This window comes from Hevea brasiliensis, chromosome 4 (assembly GCF_030052815.1).
Source record: "Hevea brasiliensis isolate MT/VB/25A 57/8 chromosome 4, ASM3005281v1, whole genome shotgun sequence".
NCBI lineage: Eukaryota > Viridiplantae > Streptophyta > Magnoliopsida > Malpighiales > Euphorbiaceae > Hevea > Hevea brasiliensis.
Window position 1 is genome coordinate 22,880,739 of NC_079496.1, and position 16,695 is coordinate 22,897,433.

The window sequence follows — 16,695 nt, forward strand, 5'->3', positions numbered from 1 at the left end:
GTTCAGGTTCATGATTTCATTGAACCTGAACCGATAGTTTAGGAACCGTAACTGGCAGTTCCTGAAATGTGGCCACCCCTATATCCTAATAATAACATGAAATGATGTATGTAGATGCTCATAAATTTGATTACAATTAAGTAAATTTATTATTATTTATTAAGATTAGTATTACTTGCATCTTGAAACCTATCAAACACAAACAATTACTTTGGCTTTCCCTTAGTTGTAGTTTTTTGGGTTCCTCATGTCTGATCCTATAAAAGAAAGACCTTAATGAGCTATCCAAAACTCTATGCATATATCATAGCATCAATTTTATGTCATTTCTATACATAAAATAGGGTTTTGGTGCCTTGGAACAAAAAGAGAAAATGGGCAGGCAAAAATAACTTTGGCTGCTAAAGTAAGAAACTTCGGTTACTAAAGTCTTGAATTTCAAATGCCCTTGAGAGGCAGTAGCTACTTTGACAGCCAAAAGTTGCCAAACTTGGAAATTCCCATAATTCCATACTCTATTTTACAACAATCTAAAAACTAAAACACACCCAAACTCATCTATAAAGCCCTAAAATATGATCCAACCATATAAACACATACTTATTATGTCCATTGACCCAAAATAATTTTAACATGCATTCACAATTCCATAAGATCTATTAAATTTTTGAAGAAAGGGAAATCTAATTCTACAATATGATTTAAAGGATGGGAATCATTCCCTAAACTCAAAAACTCCCACTAAAAAACTTGAGAAATAAAAATGATACAAGGTCACATTCATAAGGGAATCATTAACATAGCATGCATGTCCTAAATATCACAACCCATGAAACATTTAAACCTTTCTCATTTAAAATTAAATCAATTTAACATATAAAAACCCTTTTTAGTTATAAAGTCCACCAAAATATCCAAGAAGGTAAAAATCAAATGCATTTTAAATAAAAAAAAAAAAAGCAAAAGCTTACCTTTAGAAGCTCTACTCTCTTTCTTAAAAGAACAATTGAGGGATTTCCATTGAGTTTTAGTTCTTTCCCTAATCTCCACCAAACTTCAAAACTCTAGCATGTACAACCAACCCAAGATGATCTTTCAAGTTATCAAAATCTTATTTTGAAAAGAAAAAAAAAAAAGAAAGTGAAGAGAAAATAGAGGAAAAAAAGCATACCTCCTTGGATGAAATTCTAAAGTTTTCCTTCAAAATTTCATATGTCAGGCCTTTCATACCCTTGACTTACAAAGGGATTTTTGGCTAACAAAATCCCAACTACCGACTATTGAAAGTGGTTTTGTCCCAAAAGAAAATTTTTCTTTAAGTTTACAACTCCAACCCTTTAAACCTTCTAACACTATACTTAGCATGCAATTAAGATACTTATTAACCCACTAATTGATCTTTGAAACCCTAGCTTTCACTGGAATTCCCTCACATGGTCAGAATTCTAACAATGGAAATTTGGTGGATGTTACAGTGATATTTGCCCACTAGATTTTCCCAGTAAAGGTTTTTAATGAGGCAGTATTCATCGCGTAATCTATAAAAGAATAATATACTCTTTTTCCTTCACTAGATTTTTCCTAATGGGTTTTTTTTCAATTAAAATTTTAATGAGGCATATTCTTTAATGTATAGACATCCAAAGGGGAGCGTTATGAATATATTTATAGTGGATGTCCATTAGTATTCTTAACTAATAAACTCTTTATTTTCTCTCCATAGGTTTAGTGTACTTTTATTAACAATGAACTCTTTTTCTTCTTATGTATGTCTATAAAGAGAAGCATTGTATGTGATATTCCATAAACTTGAAAATCAATAAGAAATTCTATTTTCTCGCAATGTTCTCTCTTCTATTTCTCTTTTAGTTTTACATTATTTTATAGCAATATATATAATTTATTTTTTATAGTCAATTGATTAAATTAGTGATTTACTTATTGAATCAAGGATAGTTTATTACTTAGTTTATAGGTTTTGTCATTATTATTCTTAGGTTCTCCCTATAATTTACTTTTGTAAAAAATAAGATCATTTCATCTTTTTTTTTTAATCTATTTAGTCATTAACCATGGCTAGAAAAGATTAAAAATACCCTTATCCTCTCTTAACCTTTCCCTTTTTCTTTCTCGTTCTCATTTCCTCCCTCCACCTCCCCCTTCCCCTTTCCCTTTTCTATTCTTCCCTTGCAGCTTCTCAATTGCCTATGCCCCAAGCATAACCTTTATTCCCTGAATCACTTGATGCAATTGCTCTCTTTTTACATAAGCACCATTAACCAAAATGAAGGAGTTAAAGGGGAAGTAATCAACAACAATAAATAAGGGTTAGGAAAATGAAAGAGCAACATGGAGGGAATGGATCAATGACATTAGGGGAGGATTTACCTATTAGGTTTGTTAGATGCATCACAATAAGCAGAGTCTTAGGTGCAGTAAGAAAGCCATCCGATGAATGCTATTACAAAGAAGAAGAAAAGTGGGACAGGGCCCAGATGTAGGTATAACCTAATTACAATGGTTGTTGTTAGCTAGGATGGAACACTTGAGTTGAGTGCATTAAATCGAGGTTGATTTTGCTTGGTGGGTGCAACTGCTCTTAAGGGCAATTCTGCAGCCTTAAGAGTTTATTCTTCAAATGGGAATGTGAGCATGAATATGCTTTTCATTTCACTTAGTTTGTAAATCTAGTTTTTAAATTATTTTGTTAGGTTAACAAGTGGGTAATTTTAGCTTGAAAGGTTTATATTTTGCTAATGAAATTCATTGGTTAACTAAAAACATGAGATTATCTTAGTTTGTTAATTCTTTTATTTTTGATTTCTTTTGCTTATCCATCGATTCATTAATATCCTCATTGAAGCCTTAAATTTCGTGATTAAAATTTATGATTTGGATGGTTAATATTGATGAGACAAAAGAAGGGGAGAGGGAGGGAGAGATAAAAACAAAGGAGAGAGAGAGAGAGAGAGAGAGAGAGAGAGAGAGAGAGATGAGAGAGAGAAAAGATAGAAACACCATAGAAAGAGGAGAAATTATATAGTAAAATAATTATATTATGTCAACACATTATATGGAATGACAAAATAATAGGAGATTGACAACTACATAAATGCAGTTACTGAAATTTAAAAAAAGATAAAAACTACCCGATGGTTTCAACTTTTTAGGATCTATTATATATACATGTATATTCAACTAGGGGAGCCTTGGTCCCCCTAACCCTTTTGAAATTTTCCCCCACATATATACATTTAGAGAAAAAAATTAATTTATTTTAGGCAAAATTATTTTTTTTAGTGATTGACTTCCAAAAAAAAAATATTATTTTATTAAAATATAAGTAATGTAAAGTATTAGAATTATTTATTTTTCATTATATATTCAAAAATTTTCTAAAGTCTTAGTACCCTTAAAAAAAATTATAATTTAATTATACTCTATTATAGTATTTTTAAATATATAATATTAATCTTTCAAAATATATAATAAATAAGAAATATATAAGAAATAAGTGTAATTAAATAATATATTGAATCAATAATATTAATCCTCTTAAAAATAATTTTTTGACTTCACCTCTATGTATATTCACTATTAATTTGCCTTCCATATAGAATATTCTATATAAAATACCTGATATATTATATACTTTTACATGAGAAAAGGGGGAGAAAGAAACAAGGAGATAGTAGTTAATAATTATAATTTTTTTTATCATCATTAACCAAGTTAAAGAGATTTGACTAATAGATTATTTTATTTAAATTAAAAGAAAAAACTAAAATAATTCAAAGAGATAATTTTAAAAAATTAAGTAGTTAATTTTCAAAATATAAAAATTGTGATATAATAAAAAAAATTAATAATGAAATAGTAAATTACCTTGATTCAATGATCAACTTGGTCCCAGCCGATCAAACTCTGGGCCGGATGCATGTTTGGAATTTTATTTTTTTCCAATTTTAAGTTTTGCGCCTTCTTTAAAATATCAAACTCCAACGATTCAAACGCAAATTTATAAAAAAAAAAAAAAAAAAAAAATCTATCGTTCGTACCGTGATTGCCACGTCATAAGGAATCTTATTGGGTCCACCGTGGAGAGTAGAGTAGACTACTGCTCCAATCAGTAGCAACTGGTGGGACCCACCGAGGGAAAAAGAAATGTTGGAACTTCGCGCAAAAGAAACCGACAATTATCTCTTTTCTCAGGTGTAACCTAAAATTAAAAAAAAGTTACTCATCCAAAAGACCGTTTTACCCTTAATATTTTCAACAAATTCCTAATCAGAAACGGCTACTTTTTTCCCGGCGTTATAGTTGATCTTGCCCTTTTCTTTATAAATTTTGAATCACCTACCTAAAATCCCCATGTTATTCTCCTTATTTGCAAGAATTGCCCCTCTTATTTATTTTACGAAATTACCCCAATTTAAGGTATTTTCATTCCATATCTTTCTTTTTCCCTTTTAGCTTTCTTACAAGTTACAAGAAGCTTGAAACATTTTTTTTTTTTAGTTCTCCTTGCTCACATATTAATTATATATTAATTTTGTTATCTTCCCTCGACATTTGTAATACTTTTACCATTTCATTATTATATCCACCCAAATAAAATATAATAATATTTATAAAAAAATAATATTATTAAATTACTTTTTAAAGTACTAAAATCAATAAAATAGTACTTAAATTTGGATTTATCAGATGTGTGATATATTTTTAATCACTGAATCAAATCAGATTAGAATATTAAATTATTTCATGTAAAATTATATACATATATTAATTAATGTGTATACAAATAATTTTATTTGAAACATAATAAAAAGTATATTTTAATCATTTTAAATATTATATTTAATTAAGTGATATTTCTCTCCTATATTTGAAAGGAAATAGTTTTCCCTAAATTTTACATTATATTTCAACTTTCTGTATACGTTTAGAAGTATAAAATCTTTAACCTTAAATATCATAAGGCAACTTTTTTTTTTTTTTAATAATGGAAATTTCATTCAAAGAAAGAATCAATCCACATCCTTAGAACAGACCTCTAAAATAGTACTAGGGAAATTGGAACAAAGAACAAGCCAACCTCTTTTGGAGTGCATCTTCGGCTCTCCCTATTAGTTATTCAATTAATGAAGAAAATAATTAATTAGTAACTTGAGTTAGAATTAAAAATTATAATGGGAGAAAAAAAGTGAAGTGTTCTAATACTTAATATATTGTCGACACCATATTTTGGCCGATCCCCAGAATCAATAAACCTTGAAACCGATCCCCAGAATCAATAAACTTTGAAACAGATCCCCAATACCAAGTATCCCTTTGACTATTAAATCACTCACCGATCTCTTAAACCAATCTCCGGACCAGTCAAGTATATTCCTGATCTCTATTGACAAACGAAATGAACTGACACTAGATCTTTTCTTACCAGTTTTATTGCCGATCTCCCTTTCAAAAGTTTAAGAATAATCAAAGGTTCCGTTCCGGTTTAAGGATAATTCCGATCTTAAATGTTCAAGCCAAATTTCTAATTTTAATCAAGTTCCGTTTAGCATTGGTTCTCTACCGATCTTATGCTCATTGTGTTTTCCGATCTCTCACACTTGGGTTGATAATCACTTTCAATTATTTCAAGATACTCAAACAATCAAGTGTTTAATAATTTAGAAATTTTCCGATCACAACCATTCATCGAACAAAAGAGGCATTCCATTTCATTTCATTTCAAAAATTTGTACAAGTTATTCAGCTGGAGGATCACCCCCAGCCTGATCTACATTTTGTCCGTCTTCTCCCTCACCCTCAGCCTCCTCCTCACTATCCTCACCCTCGCCTCCGGGAGCCAGGTCAGCCATCCAAGAGAAGTCCTCCTCTGGATAACGCTTCTGGAGCTCGGCCAAGAGATCCTTGTGAGCATTCACATAAGCACCGGCTATTCCTGTCACCATCTCTTCATCTTTTGCCTTAAGCTCCTCAGTAAGGTGAGCGACCTAAGCAGCTTCGTTGGCCCGGAGCGCCTGGACTTCTCCAAGAGCATGATCCCTTTCAGCCAGAACATGAGCCTGTTCGGCCAGCTTATCCTCATAGTACTTCATACGCCCCTCAATTTGAGATATGTAATCCTGAGCGGATGAGAGTTGGGATCAGAGGGATGCCACTTCTTGACTCTTCTTCTTGACCTCCTTACCCAGGCGGTGAGCCTTTTCCTGGACTATGTGCTAGTTCACTAGGCACTCTACATTCAGACTCATGGATCGGGTCAGGATGTCGTCAAGATTGTCCGGAGACAGTCGGTCCCGATCCTCCCGAAGGCAGATGGAAGACCCCAAGACTTTGGCAAAACCTGGGTTCTCCCGAACAGTCCGGTTCTTCTCCAGGGAAGCGATCAGCACTTGAGCACCACGAGGAGGGGGCCTCGCAGAAGGTTGAGAAGGACCCCCTTCTGTGCTTGGAGCAACTGGAGGAAGTGGAGGCGGCTCTTCTCGTCGAGGAGGAGATCGGACAGCTTCTGCGATCGGCTGTCCCGAAGGTCGAAGCGGGCCTCTTTGTATCTCCCCAGGTTCATGGCCGGGTGTTTGAAGCAGTTCCGAACGCTTCATCTCTTTTACCTTCCGGGAAATCTCTCTTTCTTTCTTCCGCTTCTTGGAACCCTCACCACCCGCCATACCTGCACAAAGAAGAGGTCAGTGAGATCGCTAAGGTCCTGAGATCTGAGATGTAGAAAGTACCGATGCCGAGGTCAGAGAGCGGAAGCTCGCGATCTTAGTCGGTGATCAGCTGTATAGTCCAATGATGCAGCTCGGCAGTCACCGCATCTAAACAGGAGAACTTTTGAGTTGCCGCCTGATTCTTCAGTTCCATCACTATTAGGCCTTCCTCTTTGTTCAGGGTAATACGCTTCGGAATCAAGGGCCCCTGGTGCCACCAGCTACGGAGGAAGCCCTCAAAGCAGTTCGGATTTTTGCTCCTCAGAATGAAGAAGCGGTTCTTCCAATTCTTAAGGGAGGAGGGCAGATCGGTAAAGAGCCCATAATGAGGCTTCGCCTGAAAAAACCAGTGCTCGTCATCCTTTCGGCGAGTTAGCCTGTGCAGTTCGGCGAACACCTTAGCCATAGGACTGATTCCCTTAGCTCGGCACAGGCCTCGGAAGGCTACTAAGATCCGCCACGAGTTAGGGTGAACTTGGGCAATGCACACTCGGTGATATTTTAGGACCTCTTTGAAGAAGTCATCCAGAGGGAACCGAAGACCGGTCTTTAACTGTTCCTCGTATACCATAACCATGTCATTCTCTTTAAATAAGTGATTGGCTTGGTGATCGCCGTGACACCGGATAAGTTTGTACGAATCAGGACGAATATTGTACTCCTAGCTGAACGATTGCAGATCGGTTTCTTGCAAGATTGATGGCAGCTCATCCATAGGAAGATTCTCCCTCCCTGAAGAAGGTACAAGCCTCGATGGTGCGGTCCGCCCCCGAGCTGGAACGGAGACCCTAAGAGGTTCTGGTCGTGCGCTTGGCCCGACCACCTCTACTTCATCAGACGACCACGAGAACTGAATGGAAGGAAGGCTCGTCGCTCTCTGACCCTCGGCGCCGCTCATTTTCAAAGGAAATAAAGAATTTAAACTAAAAGAAAGATCAAAGCCCTTACCGGAATCTGATCGACATTGGAAGAACTTGAGAAAACGAGAGGATTTTGGGGTTGTTCGCGAGAGACTGAAAATGGAATAAGAGAGCGACTGGCTAACCCAGCCCCTATTTATACTCGTCCGAGCATTTAATGCTCACGATGTTCCAGGCACTGCATCGGTTAGCGGGACTCGCCAGTTGTTCTGACACGTCTCATGCATATTCCCAAGATCGGTTAATTATAGAGCGGTAGATCCAGGTGTTTCGAATTACGGATCGGATAAGTGTCATTCAGGTAAAGAACCAGATCGGATAATCACATTAGAGATCGGAAAATAATCAATGCAATAATAATAAGATGATAATCGATAAAATAAAGTCTTTATTTTCAAAAGATCGGATTACATCATTTGGGCGATCTCTAGGGATCGGATTACACTAAAATTGGATTACATCATTTCTGTGATCTCTAGAGATCGGATTACATTGAAAACAAAATACATCATTTGGGCGATCTCTAGGGACCGGAATGTCACATTGTGACTGATCCAAAGGTGTCACCACTGTAACCGAGGCGCTGTCGGAACACCCAATGTGGAGGAAAGCCGCTGTCGGAACACCCAATGTGGTGAGAAGCCGAATAAACTTGGAAGAGCAACCGTCAAGGGTCGGCGGAACATCAGCAATTTGCTCGGCCAAAATCGGTTCGCCGATTATGCCAGTTGAACGACTCGAGATCGGCACGATCGAGGTCCGCAATCCAGATCGGTTAATTGATTCAGTTCTCTCACCATCATCAGATAAGGTTATCGCTATTATCCGATCATCGGGATCATAAATTTTCAGTCGATGAACAAAGAAGTCCATCGGAAAGGGATCAACAGCCACAATCATGGCCGGAACCTCACGAGCTAGAACTGGAAAGTAAGAAGGAAGAGAGGAAAATCGAATGAGCGAAGTTTTCTTACATCGAGGGTATATATAGGGAGAAACTGGCATTTATTGCTAAGCGAGAAAGCAGCGGGCCTTGGGAATCGAGGGGAAATTAATGCTTTGACCGGACCGGGCCTGAGTAAGGAAAGGATCAGAATAATAGAGATCGGAAGATGGGAGACCAGCATGAGAGATCGGAAAAGGAGTGTGTAAAGGAGATCAGAAAGAGGGAAGATCGGAAGGCAAAGAGAATAAGACAAATCCCAATAATCGTCGTCAGAATCAGAGCCAAGGTAGTTAAAGCATCGCAGACGAAATCTCCACCGCACGCCTGAGAATCGCCCACAATGCTGACAGGTGCCAGAGTATGTCATGACAGTCCTGTACATCCCAATCTCCACCGTTGGTCTCACTTGCAAGGACGAGTCCAGAGCCTTTGGATCAAAGAGGAAGACGACAAGACCGGCGCCTTTTATTCCCAGCCCTCGGATCGCCCAGGTCAACAAAGTTTTGGACCATCAGATCAGAAGAAGAAAAAGACAGGTATCCTAAGGATGATCTCGGCCGTTCATTTTGATTCGCTTTAATTCTCAAGCATCCGATCATGTCCTTTGAAATCCTGACCCTCCATCTCCCCTAAGATAGATCCTGACCCTTCAGGGGAACCACCTGGTTCCTATAAATACCTGCATGAAAACTGTTCGAGGGACGACGAAAAAAAATAGAAAAAAGGCAGTGACCATAGTGGAAGACTCTGAAACTTAATTCAGTTCGTTACTCTGCTATTTTAGCTTTCATAAGAAAACTTTGGAAACCAGTTTTCTGAAGTGTTTTCTTGCAAAGGGATTCTTGAATACTGAAATTCTTCATTTTCAGTCCGTTCATTATCCTGTGATACTCTCACTTTCTGTCTTTGTTATCTTCTATTTCCATTCATATTGTCCAAGCTCAACTCCATTCAAGCTTGGTTATTTTGACTTGTTTACATTTTAACAAAGAATCCTTCATTTCGAGGCGAACCTTAGTCCTCCAGCTACTAACCTGCAGTCCTGTTACATTCTGTGATTCCATAGTTAGTTTAGTAGATTCGACTCCCTACAGGTGAGTGCTATATCGTTATTTTATCAAATGTTCTTCTTTATTCACGTATTTCATTTATTCTTTTTCTGTTTGTAATTTTCACCAAGTTTATACTGTATTTTAAACATGGAGACGGTCATTCTCGAGTTTACTTCTTTGTTAATCAGTCTATTCTTTGATTAATCTTCATTACTTCTTAGCACAGGAGTTCTGGTCCCGAATAGCGTAGAAGTAACTAAACAAAATGTAGGTAACGGCAACTTAAAAGTCCTTTTATAATGATAAAAGGTCTAAATAATAAGACAGGGAAATGGTGAAGTCGAATCACTAGGAAAATTCAATAGGTCATTAGGCAAGACGTCATAAGACAAAATGAAACCAAACCTTGGATAACTAAATAGAATAGATCTGGCATTCATAGGTATTGGTAAGGTGACCACATGGGAGGTCGGTAAATTCAGTCTAGTATCCCCCGTCTAGTCACAAGGTATCAATTAGTTAAAAGAAGCCTTATCCTCAAAGACCTTTGAATGCCAGAATCCTTAGCTTTAGGCTCTTATGACATGTAGCTGAAATTAAAATTTGGGAGATCGGAAAAGTCCCTTTCAGGCTCCTGTTAATTTAAAAGAGATCGGAGGAGAGTTCTTATCCGATTCTCAACTTAAAATTCCAATAGATATTTAAAAGAGATCGGAGGAGAGTTCTTATCCGATTCTCAGCTCAAAATTTTAATAAGTACTTAAAAGAGATCGGAGGAGAGTTCTTATCCGTTTCTCGATCTAAAATTTCCATAAACATTTAAAAAGAGACCGGAGGAGAGTTCTTATCCGATCTTCGAGCTAAAATTTTAATAAATACTTAAGAGAGATCGGAGGAGAGTTCTTATCCGATTCCCAATCCTAAATTTTAAATACTTCAAAAGAGATCGGAGGAGGGTTCTTATCCGATCTCCACTCAGAATTTTAATAAATATTTAAAAGAGATCGGAGGAGAGTTCTTATCCGATTCTCACATCAAATTTTAACCTGTACGCAAAATAATCCCAAAACAAAAAATGATATGCGACGTCAATTCACTGAGGTTGTCTCATTTACTTATGTATCTGGGTAATCCAAATTTAGTGAAAAATCAAATATTCCTTTGGTCAAAAGGATTAACATTTCCATTCAAGCCCTCCTAACTAATGCAAAGTTAAATCTACTTACCCTTATTAAGGGACGAGGTGGGGTGCCTAACACCTTCCCCACCCGTTTACGGACCCCGAACCTAGAATCTCTGCCTTGAAGTGGTTTCATTTCAATTTATCTTCATAAACGGTTTTCTTTAATTTCCCTCAAAATTAAAGTGGCGACTCCTCACTCTTTCCCACTTCGGTGAGGGTTCGTTCAGGCGACCGCAAAACACCTTGCGACATATATAATGCAAGATTATCAAAGTTTCCAAATCTTATAATTTTCTTTCCACTCTAAAAAAATTATAAATAAAAAAAGCTTAAAATAAAGTGGCATAATCCAAAAAAAAAATCTTCAACTTTACTTGTCACGACCCAACTTATAGGTCGAACCGGCACTAGGACCTGGGCCAGCCTAAAGCCCCCGAGGCCCGTAGTAAGCCTACCTATTCCTTAACCCAACTCTAAGGCCCATTTGGGCCCAATTTCAAGAAATCAACCGGACAGAGTCCGGCCATAAAGTGGACCTTTCACAGGGAGTTTTTGACTCACCCGACCTATAAACAAAATAAATAATCAATTGGAGAGCTCAGCTCACCCTCCACATACTCATATCAACATAAAAATAAATGGGAGCTCAGCTTCCTCATCTAGTCCATCAAACATGCATATAATAATAATTTTACAGGTCCAACATGATAATTATATTACAGACCCAAATCGAATAAATATTTATAACACATGCGGAAATTCTAAAAGTTTATAGAATTACACAAACATGAATAAATGACCTGCGAGGGAGAAAAGCAGGTTAACCTCAAAAATATCCTCCTGTGGCCTGGAAAAATATTGAACAGGAGTGAGCGTTTGACTCAGAGAGTAAAATATCAATTTTAACCATAATCTCTATAACTATCTAAAACTAATGCACCCTGTAGAGTGAAATGCAACAGCAGCAATATTTTCACATCCTAATAGTAAAAAGGTAATTTGGAACACTCACACACCCAGTAATATCAATCATAATATATGGGAGCTGATCCCCTATACAGCTCTCTTAAATCCAACCTGTGCCAGCGAAGAACTCAGCCGGACTTTTGCTTAATAAACCAAATCGGGTCCCAGCGAAGAACTCAAGCCATGACTACTCCGAAGGACCGGGTCCCAGTGAAGATCTCAAGCCGTGACTACCCGTCCTATCCATAGCCAACACCACATCACACGCACGCCAACGCATGCACACTGCTCCAAATTACCATCACAACATCCATGGCACTTTAACAGTTGTGAATGCAACATAAAACGTGCCTAAAGTTTAATTACATAGACATATACATATAAGTGATGCAGGGGCATGCTTGAACATATAATAATAGTGAAATTACAATTAAAATTAATATTTTACTCACAGACTTGACAACAATCACTGTGGCGGCTGGGCGGAGGAAGAAGGCTGTCCCGGCTCACCTGATAATTTTATTACAATCATTTAATAAATTTGACTCAATGCAAACTAAGAAAAGACCAAATACGTCCTAAGTTATGCCAAAAATCCAGCAGAGTCTTCCCTAAACCTAGGACCTACCCAACCTACAAAAGGGCTCAAAATGCACTTCTATATTCGCAAATCATACACTCATAATTCAATCACATCACACAGCCCCTCCTGGGCCCATCCAAACAGTCATCAATCACAATATATAAATTTACAATTTAGTCCTTATAATTGATTATTTTTTCAAAAACTGCCCAAATAAGCTCTAAAAATTCTAAAACTTTGCCCCGCGGTCCCTAGCAATATTACTAGGCTATTGCAAAAAGAATCATAATTTTCTGAGCTACCACGAATATTTTATGGATTTTTAATCCCATTTAAGCATTAGAAAATTACGAAAAAATAAAGTTCGGGTTTACCTATGCCGATTCCGACTCCGGGGACGCGCTCGGGACGTCTGACAATGGTGGGGTAACTAAAACCTCGATCCAATTCGGAGACTTTTCCGGTAGCCGGTCTGTCTAGCCGAAAATTCACATACCCGGACAACTGTCGAATTTTCGCGAATTGAAGATACCTACATGAAGCCCATAACACTGGGGTTAGTATAAAATTTTTACGGAATTTTCTAAGCTCATTTAATGCTCGGAAAAACACTGCGAAGTTTCGTGGGACCCATCGAAAAACGGTGTCAAAAAATTTCAAAATTTATATTGCCGTGAAGCTCTCGACGAGTGGAGTGTTCTGGTACTCTCGTTTTTCTCGTGGGGTTCACAGTTTGCGAGAAATCTAGCCCAAAAATCAAAATGGGCTAAAACTTCCCGGGCAAAAATTGGACAAACCGCTCGATGGATTTCGGTGTTTTTGGTGTCTATGGAAAGCTCTCGACGAGTAGATGGATTTAGATACAAGACTCGGTCCGATTGGTGGCCGGATCAGCCGGATTTCAACTAGGAAGGCAAAGCGGCGCGCTTGCGCGTTGCGTTGCTTCGTGTGATGCTTGTCGGCGCTCCAGGCTGCTACCGGCGGGCTGGGGCAGCTGGGGGGTTGCCCTGGCAGGCTGGGGTGGCGGGGGAGGTGGTTGGTCTGTGGGCTGGGGCGGGAGGAGAGAGAAAATGTGAGAGAGAGAGAGAGAGAGAGAGAGAGGAAGGTCGGGACGCGCGCAAGGAGAAGAAAAAGGAAGAAGAAAGGCCGGTCCGATTCGATCGGTCCGATCCGGTCCTATTCGATTTGACCGGTTCGATTCAGAATACAAAATTTTGAATTTTTACTCTGCCTTAGGACTGAAAATGAGGTCCAAAAATTCTGAAAAAATTCTAGAAAACTCAAAAAAATTTATAGACTCCAAATATATTTTTGCCACGTGGTCTTTAAATTAATTTTTAGAAATATCAAAGTTTTATATTTTCAGAAATCAAACCCGATTTCGAAAATCCAAAAAATTTCAAATAATTTCCTAAAATTTAAATAAAATTAAAACATCAATATTTGCCCAAAAATATTAAATTTAAAAATTAGGGTTGTTACATTCTTCCCCCCTTACAGAAAATTCGTTCTCAAATTTTACACAAGGCAGAATAAAGTACATTATTACACATTGAACAGATAAGGGTACTTGCTACGCATGTCCCGTTCTGACTCTCAGGTGCACTCTTCCACCGACTGGCTCCTCCACAAAACCTTAACCATAGAGATCTGTTTTGATCTTAGTTGTCTCACTTGATAGTCCACTATGGCTACAGGTTGCTCTTCAAATGTCAAGTTCTCTTTTAGCTCTATTACGTCCGGCTGTAGTACATGAGAAGGATCTGGAATGTACTTCCTGAGCATGGAGATGTGAAACACAGGATAAACATGAGAAAGGTTGGGTGGTAGCTCCAACACGTAGGCAACTGCTCCAACTCTATCAGTAACCTCAAAAGGTCCAATATACCGAGGTGCCAACTTGCCCTTCTTTCCAAATCTCATGACTCCCTTCATCGGAGAAACTTTCAGGAATACGTAGTCGCCTACTGCAAACTCTACATCCCTTCGTCTGGGGTCTGCATAACTCTTCTGCCTACTAAAAGCTGTTTTCAATCGTTCCCTGATTAAAGGAACTATCTCTGAAGTGTACTGCACTAGATCTACATCATGCACCTTTGCTTCTCCCATTTCCGTCCAACACAGAGAAGACCTACACTTTCTTCCATATAGTGCCTCATAGGGTGCCATCCCTATGCTGGAATGGTAATTGTTGTTGTAGGCAAACTCCACCAAAGCTAGCTGATCATTCCATTGACCTCCAAAATCCAAAACACTCATGCGGAGCATGTCTTCCAGTGTTTGGATTGTCCTTTCGGACTGTCCGTCTACCTGAGGGTGGAAAGCAGTACTAAAATTCAACTGTGTGCCAAGTGTCTCCTGCAACTTCCTCCAAAATCGAGAAGTGAACTGGGGCCCTCTGTCAGATATTATAGAAACAGGAACTCCATGTAATCTGACTATTTCTCGAATGTAGAGTCGGGCGTACTGTGCCACAGAATATGTAGTCTTCACAGGCAAGAAGTGAGCTGATTTGGTTAGGCGGTCTACAATTATCCATATCGAATCATATCTTCGCGTGGTACGAGGCAACCCAGTCACAAAATTCATAGTAATCATTTCCCACTTTCATTCTAGGATAGGGAGCTCTTGCAGCTTCCCTGACGGTCTCTGGTGTTCAAACTTCACCTTCTGACAAGTCAAGCACTTGGACACGAAGTCTGCTATGTCTCTCTTCATGCCATTCCACCAATAGCTATCTTTCACATCATGGTACATCTTGGTGGAGCCTGTGTAACACCCCTATTGGTATAGCCTGGTATATTTCACTGTTCAGGTGACCGGTGTCGGTCCGGACAATTAAGGGGATTAGAACCATACTTAAGACAACTAGAGAAACCATAAACACAAATAATTAATAATATTTAATTAGTTAACTATAAATAAGAAAAACAGAACATAAGAGGTTAAATGAGCCGAGAGTCACAACGATGAGTGACCTCCTCGGGAACGACTGCGAAGTTGTTTTAAACTCAAATTTCGAACCGTAAAATGTGACGCTGTGGTCCTTAGGACCCTTATGAACACAGTGGAAAAGAGAAAATCACGAAAAAGAACTGTTAAGTCAGTCAAATAATTAGGTCAGGGAGCCGGAAGAAATATTGGATTATTTACAAACCGGGTTGAACCGGCGAGGGGCAATTTAGTCAATTGACCCCGAGAGCTGACTCCTGACCTAACTGTTAAATAAAATCGGAGAAAGGAAAATTTCAGAATCGAAAATTAAATTAAAGAACTAATAGAAAATTAGAAAAAAAAAAGAGAAAAATGAAAAAGGTGATGACATCATGCATGACCTCATGCATGATGCCATAAATAAATTAATTAATTTAATTAATTAATTAGATTTTTGTAGTCTTCCATAAACCAAAATAAATAAAAGAAAAAAAAAATTTTTTACTTCTCCATTCCCGTCACTCCCTCTCTCCCATTTCTCTCTCTCATTTTCTCTTCATTTCCACCATTTTTGAACTTAGAAAGCTTGCTTTTCTCTAGTTTCTTCCTATAAATTTCTTAAACTCGAACACAAAATCACACTCTTAGACCTAGATACATCACTTGGGAGTAAAAAGGAGAAGAAAAAACTTGAAGAAAAGAAAAGGAAAAAGGGAGTGAAATTGAAGAATTGGAATTCAAGTGAAGGTAAGTAATTTACTTTGAAATTTTGGTTTTGATTCACATGTATTAAGTTAATTTAACTTAGATTTTAATCAAAAAATCAAAGGAAACAATTGTTGGGGGACTTTTAGTGAATTTCAGCCACCCATGGATGTATGAGAATTTAATGTGTTAGGAATGAATTAAAGGTGTTAGTAAACTTACATGAGTGTAGTAGTAAGATGGAAATGCATAAATGTGATTAATTGTAACAATTAAGTGAGTTAGGGTTTGAAGGTTAGGGTTTGTGAACCAAAATTTGGAGAAATGTATAAATGGCATGTTTGACCTATTGTGAAGTGAAATAATGGTCAATTATGACCAAATAAGTTGTGTGGAAATGATAGGAAATTAAGTTAAATTCGGAGGTAAATGGTCATGTTGCTGGCAGCATGAGCAAACCTACTTTGAAGGACCAAAACTCAAATTTTACAAGCCCAATTGATATGCCACCAATTGGAGATGAAAATAGACATAAAATAGCACAATTTTCATTAAGGAACCATGGCCAAAAACTGACTAAAACTTGGTGAACCAATTGACCAAAGTGAAATATTGATCTGAAATTTTACCAGCAATTAGATAAGATATAGATCTAAAACTTTCATGAAGAACACCATCCCAAAT